Source organism: Lepeophtheirus salmonis, chromosome 6 (assembly GCF_016086655.4).
Source record: "Lepeophtheirus salmonis chromosome 6, UVic_Lsal_1.4, whole genome shotgun sequence".
Classification (NCBI taxonomy): domain Eukaryota; kingdom Metazoa; phylum Arthropoda; class Copepoda; order Siphonostomatoida; family Caligidae; genus Lepeophtheirus; species Lepeophtheirus salmonis.
In genome coordinates, this window is record NC_052136.2 from 40,680,725 (window position 1) to 40,698,240 (window position 17,516).

Sequence of the window (17,516 nt, forward strand, 5' to 3'; positions counted from 1 at the left end):
CAGGGATACTATTTAAAGAGGGGGGGATTGTTGGGCACGTTGACAAATATTTTTTTAAATATCCTTTTTTCGGGAGAAAAAATTTACAACAATTATAATTGTTAATTTCAAAATTCCGAGACAACAAAGTTATCATACACCAATTTTCAGAAAATTGTATAGTTTAAAAAATAATTTCTACTTACAAATTCTAACTTCATAACGAGAAGTTAAAGATTTTCTTTCGTTATGAATATTTTCTGCAAATCTGTCGTGTTTTGTTTTCAGTTTTTTTTTTTTTTTTTTTTTTTTTTGACACAAACGTAGCATATACAAACCTTTAAATCCTTGAAAACTTTTTTTGGCTATCTAAGGTGAATTAGGAAACAAGTTCCTTTTAATTATTAATTGAAGCCCAAAGAACATTTTTTAGTCAATGTATCCGCCCATAAAATTGATGGTGAGCTGTAAGTGGTGGCAGAAGCTGCTGCTGATACTATTGATGTACTTGGTGCTCATGGATGTCAATGCCTTGTTAACAGAGGTCTGCAGGGCGCAGGTACTGTAGTGGCGTCTCCTACAGGCCTTGGACTCCACGTGCCCCTAGATGGGATAGTCTAGGGGGGTCGGCTCTGCGGCGGCCAGAAGTCTTTTCCTTGAAGTGCATGCTTGGAGTCATTCCAGTGCACACTTTGTGGTATGAGAAGGTGCTCCCTCTTGTTATACCACCTGGGGAATATTAAGCCATGAATAACTTTGGTGTCCAGAATTTTGACGTACTCATCGGCATGTACCTTAAAGGAAACCAGGCGGGATTCAAGGTCTTTGTGTTGTATGCAATCAAGCCTCTCTTGAGGGTCGACTTCGGGCGGTTGACGGACACGGAGGCATTCCTGTCTGCTCTTGGAAAGTGTCTGAGGTCCACGCCGACCTTCAACCACATGGACACATTGTAAATCGGCTTCCTTGAGGCCCATGTATGGTCCCAGATGGCGTTCTTGGACAATCACAAGCGGAGGAGCACTCCAATCTCAATCTTCTTCTCGAACTGTGTCATCATGGTGGCAACTAGGGCAATGTTGTTGGGTTTTTTTTGTGTTTTTTTTGTAATCGAATGCTTATTACGAGTTTCACTAAATTGACCTTTGGAACATTATAGAATCAGGTAATTACCAACACTCTTTCTCTAAGTAGTGTTTACAGCAAGACTTATGAAGAGAGGATCTGTTTTTTCTGCTTAAGGGAATTAAAGACGACAAAACATTTTTTATATGAATGCATTGAAACAGCCAAAATATGAGGAAAATAAAAGATATTTTGGATTGAAGAGTTTCTGTTATATTTATATAATCCCAGAAAAGGAATTAACTAATTTTTTTTATTACCAAATAGCAGAGTATTTTATATGAATTTAGATGTACAAAAAACCTATTGTCAGATAGTTTAATATAGGAAATAATAAATGTCATGTTGGATTATAGTAATAATAGGAATTATATGAAATATATGTGGTTGTATGCTCGTACAAAAAAGTAAAAAAATAAAAACCGAATCGAAAGTAGTTTAAAAATTAATTTTTCTGATCTGCTGATACCATTTTGCTCAGCCTGTAGCTGCCAACAGCCTAAACTTTTTCATAGAATACGATTATCACGTTCGTCTCTGATTTGTTTTTTTTTAGCATTTAGCACACCCTGCATAGTCACATGCATGTACCATTGGAGTAAACTACTATTCCAACAAGTTACATTAACATATAAACTATCCAGCCTGTAGACCAGTGATCGGACAACAGGGGTAAATTACACCATATGGGGCAATTTAGAAAAATTTGGGAGTAATGAGAGCACTACTTCCTAGTGTCAAATGAAATAAATAACATATCAATACTGTAGCGTCCTTTACAACCCCCCTCCCCCAAATAAAAAAAAGAAGTGATTTTTGCTTCTAAATAGAATTTTTTGCTCAGGATAAAATTTTTTTATCCAAAATTAGTGTTAAAAATTTAATTTTTTGTGCATAGCTATGGATTTTTGAAATTTTGCTCCAAAATATTTAGTTTTTGATTTTTTTTCCAAAAATTTAACTTTTTGTGAATAACCGTGGATTCCTGAATTTTTTTTTACAAAAAATTAACTTTTCGATTTTTTTTTTAAATTTTTTTTTCTAAAAGGAAAATTAAATTTATTGTTACAAAAAATTCAAAAATCTACATTCACTTAAATTTTTGAAACAAAATTGAAAAAAAAAAAAAAAAATTCAAATTTGATTTTCGAAATTTTTTTGCAAAAAATTAAATTTTCTGTGAATAGTTATCAATGTTTGAGAAAAAATTAAAAAAATTAAATTCAGAAATCCAATTTGCTAATTTTTTTTTGGACAGCTGGAGATTTTTGTAAACATTTTTTTTTTTAAATGCCCCCCCTTAAAATATAATCCTGAGGATGTCACTGGACTAGTTGGGGGTAAATTAATTTTACTTCTCGTTTTTTTGGGGCAACGCTATAAAAAGTTGCCCGACCTTTGCAGTATACAAAACAGATTCCCCTTATTAGCCCGGTTCGAACAGTACATCTAATATCTAAGCTGGATAACCCTTTTGAAGGCATTGACGTAATACAACGAGGTGAGGAAGCATTGGAATTCGAAAGTAAATGTCAAAAAAATATCTAAGTAATAGATTCAATATTTTTCTTCTTGCAAATAGTTAGCGAAAATAACTATAATAAATTGGATATTATAAGATTTTTTTCATTTAAATGAATTGATGAAATATGACAAGAGGAAGTTGAAAATACATAAGAATAAGTCCGTAGATTATATGTATGAACGTACATTTTACAATCATGACATATTTCTATTAGTCATTTATTTTGATTCTACATAAATAAGTATTAGGCCGGCTTGTTTTTCAACTTTTAGTAACGTAAGAAATTTTCATCATGTTTTTCCTTTTTACATTTTCAAAAGGACATTCTTGAAATATAGATGTAATAAGTGATAATCACTCTAATGCTATTTATATTAATAAAGCAAAGTCTATCTGTAATTATGTGGCTTCTAAAAGTACTTTTTGAGTGTATCTATAACTGTGTAGATACTTGATCTAAGAAATAGCAATACAATCGAGCGTGCGTGTCGTTTTTAAAGGAAAAGAAGAGGGAGTATATATGTATATAGGGTTTTAATCTCTAGAAACTAAAGTATTACTTGGCTCATCACACCATTGTAAAAAAAATCTCTAACTGTCAATATTAATATTTCATTCTTGGGGAGAGAACATATAAATATGAGTAACTACGTGTGAGTGTACTCATGAAAAACCGAGGGGAGTTATTTTCTGGGTATTTTCATAATGCAAATATATCTAAATGATTGAAACAAAGTTGGTCTATTGGCCCTCCAGAGACTAAAGTACTCCCTGGCTTATCAGTCGTAACGATATATTATTATTATATTCTCGAACTGTTATCATATATAGGCATATAACGAACGAAGTAGATGGAGTAGAAGCATATTTTATCATTATTTGAAAGTTACATTTAATGAAATTCAATTATTTACAATGATGTTCTTTCTACCTTGGGATACTCCATCCATCCAGGGAATTTAAATTAAAAGTTCAAAACCAAATAATGATAAAATTATTCTTCGCTCCCATCTAGTTTGTTCAATATAGGCTTTTGAAGATTTTACCGATATATCTGGACCACCCTGTACTTTCATTCTGAGGAAATGATATTTATGTATTGAGAGTAGTAGTTACTGAGTATGAGTCTGCTCAGGAAAAACGGAGTTTAAGACTGGTAATTATCCATTACACTTATAATCTGCGATCCGTGCATTCTAGGATATAAGATCCCTTGACTGAGTGTAACCTGAAGTTGAAGAGAAGATCAGAGATGAGAATACGTGTTCTAACTGACAAGGATATCCCAATGGGAAAATATGAATTATCAGGAAGACGAAGGATGAGTGGATGCAGATCCATATATCCGAATACATATCCCTTGGAAAGATCCATACAAATCCTCATAAATTAAATGTCTTGACACACAGTTCCAACACTTCCCCCCTTTCCTCCCTTTCCCATTTGATCAATAATTTGAAACAATACTTATGATGTCAAAGCCAATACTGTCTATTCAATCTTGAATCTACTATCAGATATTATAATAATATACCATATATGTATATCAATAGACAATAATCAAATTTTGAACCTAAGAAATTAATTATACTCTATTCTCTTTCAATATTTGTAGAGAATTGTGGGCGTGTGAAGTATTTATATATGATGATGAATCATTCAATGCCGATTTATCGTATCATGATACAATACACGTATTCTTACAGCCCTATTATCAACTTTTCAATACTAACCCTAATCAAATTTCAAAAAAAAACCCGACCTACTATATATATATATATATATTAATATCATTACTTCTACCCAGAGAGAAAAAGTCCTCTTATGATACTTTTCCTCTGCTCATTCATATATAAGACTTTCTCCCAACTCTTTCTCTTTCTTTTGATTGGAATTGTCATATTTATTCCAACATGAAAAGAATTGCTATTTTTACATAAATACAAGGAAAAGTATTTATCTTTTAAAATATATTTGTTTTCCCTTAAATGTACCCATAATCTATGTATAAGGAAGAATCTGGATTGAAATTATGACATTGATATTATATACAATGTACAAGAGTTTATCTCCCGAGATCTCATTTCCTCGGGAATTTACACCTGCAGAAATGAATTATACTTTATGAACAAAAAAATAGTTTGTTCATCAATCACTAATTAATTATTTTTTTCTTGCTTGTCAGATTTTGTTACAGAATTGAAGACACTGTTTTCATGAAAAAAAAAAAAAAAAAAAAAAAAGATTGAAAAGCACTCCGAATTTTGTGATGTAATAAGTATCTCTCTTATACATATAAAAGAAAATCAAATAATATGAAACGTCGATATGTTTAAAAAAACAAACGTGGTAGTCATGCCAATTTGAAAGATGTTTGGGAAGAAAACAGGTTTCATTAGATTAGCTGCAAAAACTGTGAGCGGAAGTAGATAAACACAAACCCCAATCAGTAAATAATAGTGATACAGGCAGGAGTTAAACTGATGCCGATCCTCAATTCTTCTCAAAGTCCACTAAGCACTTCAAATGATAACTCTACAACAAACCCTCAAAGTTACTCCACGTATTTCAAGCACTCGTGATTACTTTATGGGGGCATACATTTATGACGTCCAGTTAACGGGGAGGGAAGGGGTGGTGGGGGATGGCTGTAGCCCCCTCTCCAAACAAAGGAATTTTTGTTTTATGATATAGATTCTTTTTTAAATCCCAAAACCAAGCCTTCTCCTCCACCAAAAAAAATTAAATAATCCTGCTGATGCCTCTGATTAGTGGTCTTCAAGATAACCAATATATTTTATTTACAAATACATACAAGGGGGATCTAAAAATGAAGGACGCCCAGTCGGTCGCGGGTATCAAGTTTTGGACAAAACCAGACGAGATCAAAAATTGTATTTTTTTTCCGTAGGTCATAAATTTATGACCCCTATACATATTGTTCTCTCCTTAAGAATAATTATGAAAGCATTGGAAAACAAAAAATATATTGTAGTTCCAATTACAAAAAGAAGACGATTTCAAAATTCCATATTTATTAACCTCTGATTATAAGAAAAGGAGCAATGCAGATCGTTTATAGTGTGCGTTGAGTGACCGATGGAGTTGGTGCTGTGTATTACGATTAAGTCGAGTCGCTCCTTCTCAATCCTCTAAGCATTTTAAGCCGTTTTATATATGTATTATACAGTGTTCTACGAAATATTGTCTGTTACTTCCTTTTGGTTGGGAAAAGAAATCATATCCCATCACTGAGCTGTATGCTCCCGATCTGCTTATGGATGGAATTATTCCTCACGTTCCAACTAGCAGATGCTCCTCATGGAGATGTTCAATATAAAATAGTAAGAAATATAAGGTATGGTTCTAGGACAATTGCCGATTGGACAACTATTTATTGATAGACACTTAATTATTGCGAGTCATGACAAATAATTAAATATTTTATATTTTAAAATTGGGGGTATCATGCATGGGAATCATAACTACAAAGTATTGCAGCATGAATCATCATCATCTAATATATCTATCATGTTTTTCAGCAAAGTGTCAGTGCACGATAAAGTTTGCACATTATGACATAATATATTCAACCCATTAAACTTATTTATCTTTTCCCCGTCAAATATGCCTAGAAGAAAAGAAAAAATAATGATTGATATAAATTGTCTCTAAGTATCTTTGGTAGGACTTATTATTTCTTCAAAAAAAAATATTAGAATAAATTTACTGAAAGTTTAAATTATTTATAATTGAATAATTGGATCTCGACGTTTCCCAGGATCTCTTAATTTAAAAATCTGTTTCCTGAGAAATATAAGAATGTACCTAGAAGGGATTATTAATCTATTTCACTTTTTTTAATAATTAAATATTATTCCTAATTATATGTGATATAAGTAGAAGGAAAAAAATGAGATATTAATTATTAAAAAACTATTTTAAAATTTTGAAATTTTTTTAATATTTATATGTACATAAAGGTATTAAATAATTACATATATCGTCATTGATACATCAAATATATGCTGTAATTATTGAAGTTTCAGATAACAAATATGTAACTTATTCCTAAGTATTTGATGGCGCATTAAATAAGTTTTTCAAACTTTTGACATGCACACCCTTCAAACAGTTTTATTAGTCTCAAGATGACACATTTGCCTTAATATCTCCTACCATGCCGGCACTGGTGCGTACGTCTGTAAGTATCTGTCCAGAACAGTTTTTTTTTTTTAGTATTAAAATGATGATACCATTATTGATATTTGTATGACACTACGAAGATAAGGTCAAAAGTTCTTGGCCTGACAATGATAAATTGCGACTTTACGTTAAAAATTGATTTTATTTTTCGACATGATCTCCCCCTTATCTTTCACACACTTGATCTAGTGCCTCTCCGACTCTGTCCTGGAAAGTCATGAAAATATTCCTGTACGGCCATCTTAACTTCCCAGAAACAAATTTATTTAGTTTTTTAAACAGATGAAAGTCTGAGAGTGCAAACCAGGAGGTTAGGGGATGGCTGAGTATATCATACGCCAAATCCTGCAGTTTTCTGATTCCCACTCTTGTGTGCAGGCGTTGTGCCAGAGAATAATGATTTTTTTTCTTTAAACCAGGCCTCTTCTCAAGAATTTTGGTATCCAGCAGGCCAATAAATTTGGCGTAATATTGGTTGTAATTGTTCTACTACTTATATATAATTTCCGTTGTAGTTGCAGTTTTTGGCCGTCCCTCACGTGAGTCATCTTAGAGGATGTGCTAACACGTTTAAATTCCGCATCCCACTTTTTAACAGTAGATAGGGAAGGACCAGAGTCCCCGCAAACTTTTGACAACTTCAGAAGAATTTCCCTAGGGGTTAATCCATCCAAAACGAAAAATGTTGTTAACGTAAGATATTCATTTTGATGTATATTTCAACAAAAAAACACGAAAGATGTTTACTACAACAGTTCGTTTTAACAAACTACTTGAGAAAAATAATTGAAAATAGTGATAAAAAGTTATGACTCTTGCACATGGCAGAAAGATATTTTTTGTCGATTGAAGCACCATCTCTTAATCCGGCCGAGAACTTTTCACTTTACCCTAGTATTTCCCAAAGAGAAGAGTTAATTTGTATAAGGAAATTGCCAACATTAATATGCTTGTTTTTTCGCACAAATAATCAGACGAAAAAAAATACATATCTAATATATTATATTATAAAAACATTTTATAGAAGTATAAGGCGGAAGAAACTTATAGGCCTCAGCCATTTAAGCAATTTATCTTCCTTCATCTCCTTGCCTTTCTTTTCTTTTCCTTTCCTTTTTTTTTTTTTTGAGAAAAAATAATAAGTAATTTATTGAGATATTTACTTTTATTTTTGTCATCACGTCATAATTATCAGAAATAAATTATCTACGTAGGTCCAATGAAATAAATATATTTTGTCTTCCTTCCAATTAAAGTAATTTGAAAAATTAAACTATTTGAATGTCCTGTAACGGTATTTTTACCTTCGCCAACGAAGTTGAACTGAGGTTATGTTTTTCCATCTATTTGTTTTCTATTGGTAACCAGGATTACGATAAAAGTTACAGATAGATTTTGATCTAACTTGGGACGAAAATTATATATGGCAACAGTAAGAGGACATAATATTTTGAGAGTACAAGGTTTCGGTAGCACAAAACGTTAAAAACGCATAAATGACCCTAACTTTGGAACATATTCAGGTACAGAGATCAAATTGGTATCCAATTTATACAAGGTTGGGCAGAAAAACGTAGACTGTTAATTAATGTTAATTTTCTAATTAATATAAGAAGGTTTAGTGATTATTTTTTCAGCCAGGCTTTATGGATAAACAAAGTATAATAAGCATGTTGCCCTATCGTCGTCATGACAAGAGCAAAAGCTAAAAGGCAGCGCATCTCAGATCTCTTAGATTCTGAAGTTGAGGTGGGGAAGATTATGAGTATTGTGAAGTGCTCTAGGAGCCTGGGTTTTACGATGTTCAAGATGAAGATGAAAGATGAAGAAGACCTCTCCAGGAAAGCAGGAAGTGGAGAAAACAATTTAAATAGGGATCCGGACTTCATGTTAAGCTTGAAAAAGAAGATCAAGAAGGGCCCACCAATTCGATGAATCGCCTCACCAATGACTTCTCCGTGACTACTAAAACCATCAGAAGGGCCGTGAAGACCAACTTGCGATTGTCCACATACATGAGGACCTTACACCACCTTCTGACAGAGGTCATGAAGGCCAGGAGGCTCTAAAGCCCAAGTTTTGCTTCTCAACCGTGTATATTTAATAAAGGTAGCAAAAATCAAATTTAGGAAAAATGAACATAAGAAGAGGTTTGTGCTCTACTGAGGGCATCCTCTAGTTTATCTACATATATTTTTTGTCCAATAGTATCTTTTTACCAAAACATGTAAATATTAGAACTGTTGCTACATATGGTTGCACTTTAAATTTCCGTAAGTGCTAATAAGATATTACATTATGAAACGTTAAAGTTCCAAATTGTACTCAAAGATCGATTTATGCAGCTTTATTTTACATGAAGTGTATCTCACCGTAAAGTTCCCACATAAACAAGCAATATTTCCACCATTAAACGAAGCTAGCAGCACGTAATTTACATCACCCAGATCGTGCCGATGAGTTTGACATCTGCACCCATTCTCATTACAAGATGTTATACACTCTGAGGACATGGAAGAAGATATCTCATAAACGGATTTGATCTGCAAAAAAAGAAAATATACATAATGAAAATTTGTCAAAAGTATTGTAGTACAACAAATACTGTTAAATATTAATTCCTTTTATTTCTTTCTTTATTTCTAGCTGTATTACATACTTCTATCCAAACTTTTTGAGACCCATAAATCAAAGTCTTTTTTTTCCCCCTTCTCTGTTTGTCTTTCTCTTTTTTTAAAGCTGAAAAATGTATTAGTGTTCTTTAAAAGGTCACAAACAGGCAGGCAGAAGGGAAATTAATGAATGTATGTTGAAGTCTGCCGCTAGAAAGAAAATAATAAATAATATCCTTTCTTGAAAAGTCGAGTGACCATCATTCATTTTTTTCCTCTCTATAAACCATTTATAAATGAAAAATGAGGAGTGGATGCGTACTTATATGATATATAAATTACCAAATGTGTCCAAAAAAACATTTCCCCCATCAAGAACACTAAGTTTACTGTTAGTATAAATAAAAAATATATTTGAATGACATTATATAATTGTTATGATAGAGAATGGTCGTCAAAACGAGTGTAATAATTGGTAAAGGACAAATTTCCCAACGGACAAAAATGATATTGAATATACTTTAATTCAATTTAAAATCATAGTATGTTAAATTAATATTGTTCATCTATATTAATAAAGCAATGTTTGTCTTTCCGTCTGTATATTTGTCTTAGTATATGTAATCAAACAATCGGGGGCATTGTATATAGTGCTCCATGATGTATATTATAAACATATTTTGATCTAAAAGAAATAATAATGTATTCGTATTAATCAAATATTGCAGCCGTGCACTCTTTTGTTTTTTAATGTTTTAATATGTCATAATCAATTATATAAATCCGGTGGGTTTTTTAGCTGACCTATTAAATTGTAATTGGTAGAATCAAGAAGGACTTTTCTTTTCCTTCGCAGTTGTCATTATTATCTGATTCCTGAGTATGACTTAATGCCCTTTCCTAAATAGCTTCTGTTATATTCAAATCCTGTTTGAACGTTCGTGTGTACTCATAAAAGACGGAGCGTAACCCTGAGGATTTTTTGCGGAGTTATAATTGTATGTCCTTGTTGGACTCAGAAAAGAATTGGGAATCAATATGGGAAAATATCCTTGTTAATATCTTTTTCTCCTTCCTTTGATTGTAGATGATCGAATAAAACTTCAAGAGCATTATTCTTTCTCTCCTCCAAAACATTCTTCAAATGGTTGGGATGTCCATGCTGATTTTCGGGTTTTTTTTTATTTAACATGCCCATTCTACACTGGAATTTCATAATTGATCATAATTCATGTGCATTTTCATTGTTTGTTAAGATTTGAATTAAATATAAACGTAGGTATGTTAAAAAAAAGAGGAAAAAAATTAGTCGAATTAATGAAATATTGCAGGCGTCTACAAATAACATCGAACGTGTATATAGTGCTAACTTATGTTAATCATTCATATTTTTGAAATAACAAATAATAATGTAGTCGTATTAATGAAATATTGAAGTCGTGTGTGTATACCAGGAGCATTGTTCCAGTTTGTTCTTATTATTATTATTTTATATATATCATTATTAATGTGCATTTTCAGTGCTGCTAGGTAATTTCATTCACAGTAAATTCATTACCGGACATTTCATTCCCTCTTTGAAGAGGGATAGTTAGTGACATCATACGGTTAATGTTTCTACAATATTTAGTAGTTTTCGTGTAGGGCTGTAGAGGGAGGGATCGACAATGGGCAGTCGGCACTGGAGAGAAGGGATGACTAGTGATGGATGGGAGACGGATATGAATGAGTTATGGTGTTTATGGATTACAAATGACGTCATGAAAAATCTTTAATAGTGAGTGGGATGGAATCCCGATCCGTGGATATTATTTATACCTTGGGGAATAGAAGGGAATCCCATAATTACTCTTCTTCTTGTTCCATCTCCCATCCATCATTATTGGGTAGTTACTTGTGAGTAAAAACCAAGTAGCAAAACGACAACCATGAGATCAACTTTTTTCTAAATTTTGATGGATACCCGAAAGTTTTTTGTGCTACAAGGTGCTGAGAGTGACATGAATTACTCAATTACTAATCAATAAACGTCCTTAAAATCACCCTATTTTTAATTAAATTTAGAAGGTAAATTCTGGAAAAAAAAAGAAATAATTAGGAAAAATTATATGATTCAGTGATATCACCAGTCATACTGTAAAAGAGACATCTTACAATGAAAAGAAATAGAAGTAAATTGGATGAACGGAAATTATTAATCAATGAGTGGCTGAATGGATTTTTTTCTGAAAAGAAAGGATGAACAGAAAATGCGTGAACCTATATATATATGGCCAAAATATCTATATGAACCTAACGTTGGATTGCAGTGACAGGATTTAACACTCATCATACCTAGTGTACCTATTATTTAAGAAAACAGGGCGGTAAACAAAACAAAAAACAGACACAGTGTAAAACAATCTTGGCATTAGTGGTATATGTATGAATGATTTTTAGCATTAAGGTTAGACATTTCTTTTAAGCCCGTCTCCAGCTTAAACATCTTAATCCGGTAAATAACTTATAAAGCCTAATACGAGGGCGGTACCAGAAAAGAAAACACTTTTCTTGGAGGGAAGAAAAGGAGTAATTTTTAGCACAATCTGTTTTCTTCTTTAAAAAAAATATAATAATATTATTATTAATTTATTTTTTTGCTTAGTTGCTGTAAAGCTTAGCTAAACACTCAATTGAAACTTCTTCACGGCACTGTGTTTGCTCGAGTGTGAGCAAAGCGGTACTCATCTAGCAAACTGCTCTTTTATGTCCAACTTTTCAAATAATATTAGATGTACCACATTTTTTTAACTGCTTACATTGTCTGCTAGCTCACGTACGTTCCTTCAATTATACACCAGTACACCTATGCGGATTTCCATTACAATTTGTAGATTCGTGAACTCATTTGACCAACCACTACCATCCTCCATCCTTGTCTTGGGACCTGGTACGGCATCATTTAAGCTCACTAAGCCAAATTTTACTTTGGTAAACAAAGGAGCAGACAGACCCAGTGCAAAATCCAGTTCAGCTTTTATATTTGGTTGTACTGAGGCCATTCAAACAAAAGTATCGTGATATCACATGACCAATTTTCTCCATTTTCACAAATTCCCTGACGTCATTACCTATTGATGGCTGCAAAATAAATACTACATAACGTGGCGCCTTTTAAACTTAAGACATGCACTTTATAGTTTGTATACTTTCTATTACAGTAATTTTTGCTAACAGCTATCACCATCTCTTAGTCAGGGCTGGTACTTCTGGGACCACACTTGTAGCTATAAAAACTAAAATTATTTGTATTCTTGAAAGTTTTTCTAACTTATATCTTTAAAGAGTAGATAATTTTTATTCGATATATATTAATTTTTGAAAATTGAAATGATTGTAGATAATTTGTTAAAAAATGTCTCCATTCCAAATAAGTCTTCAGTCTTATTAGTTTTAGAATCCAATTCAAGTATCGGATATTAGATTTTAAACTCAAGTCTTACAAATTGGGACTTGAGTCCTGTCTCTCTCTCTCCGCTGATGAAAACTCATGAAAAAATATATTTTTCCAATAATACAAAACAGATATATTTTCCCAATCTACAAACCTATTAATCTAGGGAACTTCCTATACGATGAAAGCAATTGAGTTTCCTCTCCAAAGAAAAATAACTCCTTTTAGTATACATGTACATGTTTGTACATACATGTAAAGAAAATAGAAATTCAATGCATTTCTTCTTATCAGATCCAAATAAATTATATATTGGGGGAAGGAAGAGTTTGTTTAATTCTAAGAGTACAATATAAATAGGTCCAGCATGTTGTAAATCACTTGTATACAGTCGAATAAAACTACTAACTATATTATCAATGGTACAAAGTACATATATTAGGTGGCACACAATAAATATATAACACATGTTAAAGTATGAAAAAAAAACTATATTAAATTCCATTATATTCAACCTGTTCTATATAATACATTTTTGACTTAACCTAGAGAATATATGATATTTAATTTAGAAAAAATTACCCTAGGGAGAGGTTTGCGCTCAACTGGGTTCCCATTCCGCCCTCCCCTGTGAACAACTTGTCCATTTGAAGCTGGCGATCTCACAGAATTGGTGAATAAGAGACAGCAAGCATCATCACGACAACGCTAGACCGTACACATATTTGATGACGCGCTAGAAGTTTCGGGAGCTCGGATGGGAAGTTCTTACGCATCCACCCTACAGTCCAGACGCCACACCCAGTGACTACTACCTGTGCTTGTATATGGGCAACATACTATGGTGTACAAAAAAATATAAGTGCGAAGACATTGCAAGGCAAAACAGTAAAAGGCGAAAACGTCTCAATATGAAAGTGTCACAACACGAAAACGTATCAAGGGGAACACGTGAAAGGCAAAAATGTTCAAGTTGAATAATCTTGACACGATTCCAAGGATGATCAATAAATAAATTGTTTAATTTTTTACTATATTTTTTTTTTGCAAATAACTAATATATAAGTTTTCTGTACCACATAATAAAAGTCGAATGCCTACAGATATATTACTCATTTTATTCAATCTAACTATGAAAACGAAGGATCAATTAATAGTTGGTAATTAGAATGACCTGTGTTGTAATTAAAAAATGCATTTTAAGACAAAACATTCGAAACTTGTAGAATTTCCTTATACAAGTAGGAACTTGTAAAGACATCACAACTTGTACACAACAATATTGTTGTATGAATGTAATTTAAGTTAAAAATATATATTTGATTTATGTAATTGTTCTAGATATTTTGCAGAATTCAATAATAGATTAGCTTGTTCCGAAATGATTGAGAGAGGCTCGTTTGAAGGGAAAGGTGAAGAGTTGGCTACAAAATTCTACCAGCAACGATTTTCTCATGTATTTTATTTTTTGGAAAGACATTCCATAGTTATTCAGAGACTAAAAAGCGAATGCGGTCCACACCGACATCACTATCGTTTACCCTGATACCAGCCCTAGTCGTGCAACTTTCTTTCGTTTGGCTGGTGAGATCCGGGATGGCACTTTTAAGCTTGAGAAATTTGTCTCATGAGGACGTTCCCCGGAGACAAGGATACTCATCAACATCACCTAAGTTAAGGATCTCGTAAAGAACAAAACCCGATTGAGCGTTCAAAAGGTCTTAGCGGAGCTTTCCCTACCACCCACAGTGATTTTTATAACCCTGGCTGAGGATCACTGCTTCAAAACTCTCCTCAACGTGTGGGTACCCCATTTTAACTCTCTCAAGCTAACATGGATGAGTGAGTGAAGTGCTGTAGAGGCCTGATTAAGCTTTTCCAGGACCACGAGAAGCAGTTTTTGGAGTCCCACATTTTTGTGTAGGATAAGTCCTGGTTCTTCTGGTGAAGCAACTCCTCCGAGATTACGATTTTAAGAGCAATCAGCGTGTGATGAAGTTAGTGAACGAATAAGAGCTCTCCAGGCAGTTGTGTGAGTTGGAGAACATGATTGAGTACTTTTTTTTAAATTTTGCCTGTTATTTCTTGTCTTACTTCTCATTAATTTCGGAACAACCTAATATTATTTTATATAGGTATATCATTCGATGATGATAATTTTTTGTTTGATTTTTTTACTCTTACGCAAAAAAAATAACTTATATAAACAATAGTCAATAACCCTCTCATTCAAGAGGTAATATTTGTTTTTCTTTTCTTTTGAATAGTAAGGAGATCTAGAAAAATATATCTCTAACTATCTTGGACTACGTTGAAAGTAAGATAAGTATACACTATGAAAGACAATCATAAAAAAAGGTATAATGGCTTAAATAACAAAAGAGAAACAATGGAAACTTTTTGTTTTCCACTCTGTGCCTATATTATTCTTTATTGGTACCTATCCATAATTTATTATGATGGTTGATATGTTAGTTCCACATATTTTTTCCTTCGTAAATTAAAAAAAAATGATTTAAAAATCTTCGTTATAACCTAGTTAAAAAGTTATAACAGTACAAACTATAATATATGGCTTTTCTCATGAAGGGAAACTCCCCTGGAGAAAATTGGCATTGGGAAAATCCCTCTGGAAAAAATGATTAGTGTGGAAAATTGCCATTAGAAAATTTCCCATGATTTACTAATAAAATCAGAATACCTCGATGGAATTGCCGTAGCTCATAGACAACGCGCTCGGGAGAAATTATTCTTTTGAACTCAATGTGCGTAGTTTAGCGCCCAGGTAATTCCAAAATAGATAAATATACTTTATGTATATGGACTTCACAAAAGATTCCTAGGGTAGTTTGAGTAATTGTAATATTATAAGAATTACTTTTACTTAATCAGTGTAACTCCATCTAAAAAATAAAAATGAAGTTTAAAAAAAAAAACCTCGTCCTAAACTTGTTTTCTTTAATGACTGGTGCGACAACGAGGTTAAGAACTATTCCCGACACTTCACAAAGCTCTGAATACTTCAAAATGAACACCAATCCCATGGGTTCAAAAATTCAAAAGTACATTATCTACAAAGCTAACAAAGAAAAACAATTATTTATGTAGTACGGTATTTTTAAATGGGTGAGTCACAGTAAAACCGGAACGTCTGGTCAACAAACTATATAAAAATTAATATATGTACAATTACCAGGGACCTGGAGTTTATTTAGCAGTATTCAGAGTGGGGCTTCATACCTTATGAAGGGTTGGTGCTTGGTGGACTAGCCGTAGTCAACTTATGGACCATAAGTTTATTTTGTAGCATTTGGAAAGGAATGCCTTTGTCGCAGTATTAATTAATCTAACGGCCGGGGTTCATTTTGAAGTATTTGGAGGGAGCATACATGCTTTAGAAAGTGGTGTAAGGGATTTTAATCTGCATTGTGTAGTCATAAACGATCCAAGGGCTCGGGGTTCATTTTGAAGTATTCGGAAAGGTCTAAATTGTTTGGGAATTAATGGCAGTGGTTTGAATCTACTTGGTGGCCCTGCCATTCACTAAACTAGTTTTTGGCCTAAATATTCTAATTTTGTTATTAAATGATGGGAAATTGCCCTGACTGGGAATTTTCTCCAGAGCAATTTTCCTAGAACCAGTTCATATATATATTACTTTGCCCCTAAGAATGATTGAATTGTCGTCTTAGGGATAAAGAAATGTATCTCCAAAAACTAGATATTTGGTTCGAAAATATATCTTCTTTTTTTTCAAATAAAAAAAGAGTATTGATAGAACAATAATAATACAAAATGTACATGGTTATAAATAAATCACAGGTGAAAAGTAATAAAAATCAATGGTATGCCACACTTACAAATGTGTCATTTTTCTATTCGTTTGTTCTGCATATATACTGGCACATACATACAACAATATTTTAATTGAAAGAAGCAATGTGCCATGTGTATGATTGGATATGTTGCCAATCACATTTGTATCACATTTTCTATACATTTATTCATATAGAGTACATATGTGACCCATAAACACTAAGAAAGTTAAATTGATTTTTTTTTCAAAATTGAGTGTGGATTACATTTTTTTGATTTTTATTTTTTCAACTTATGTCATGAATTACATAAAACATAATTTAAAAAACCAAAAAAAAAAATCGTATTTTTATACATCTATGTATGGTTTGGAAGTATTTTTATAAGATGCTCTGTACTTTTGTGTTAATAAAATTAATTTCTTTATGATTAGAGGCAATATGTAGAATCTTGAGTATTGAATAATATTTTAAAATTCAAATGAAAAAGACACCTTGGGGGATCCCAGACATTTTTTATATGCTTACATTCAAATTTAAAAACCCCTAGCCCTTTTCCCATGGTGCCTTACAAAAAGTAGGAAATTAGTTCTTCATTTTTTTTGTGGTCTTTTTTTTATTAACTATTACATTAAATAATTAAATTAAATACCTGGAGGAATTGCATTATAACAATACTATCAGGAACATGCCAAATCCAAAGTGAATTTTGGCCAATAGATAACTTGACTTTGTATTTATAAGAACCCTTCTAAGTATTTCTATACGGGTGTACTCAGCGAATGTGTGGATGACCGAGTTATATATTTTCCCACTGTCTT

At 32.5% G+C, this 17,516-nt stretch overlaps 1 protein-coding gene across 3 annotated transcripts in view; it reads right to left on the reverse strand.

The window, feature by feature from the left end:
- LOC121120035 (uncharacterized) overlaps positions 1-17,516 on the reverse strand; it is a 137,700-nt gene that overhangs the window by 59,922 nt on the left and 60,262 nt on the right. For 2 of the 3 annotated variants that reach the window (XM_071889435.1, XM_071889436.1), the window contains exon 10: positions 9,208-9,378. The gene's annotated coding sequence lies outside the window, so the exon portion shown is untranslated. Of the gene's footprint in view, positions 1-7,540; positions 7,727-9,207; positions 9,379-17,516 lie in introns of those variants that run through there. The other variant, XM_071889437.1, reaches the window with a different exon arrangement.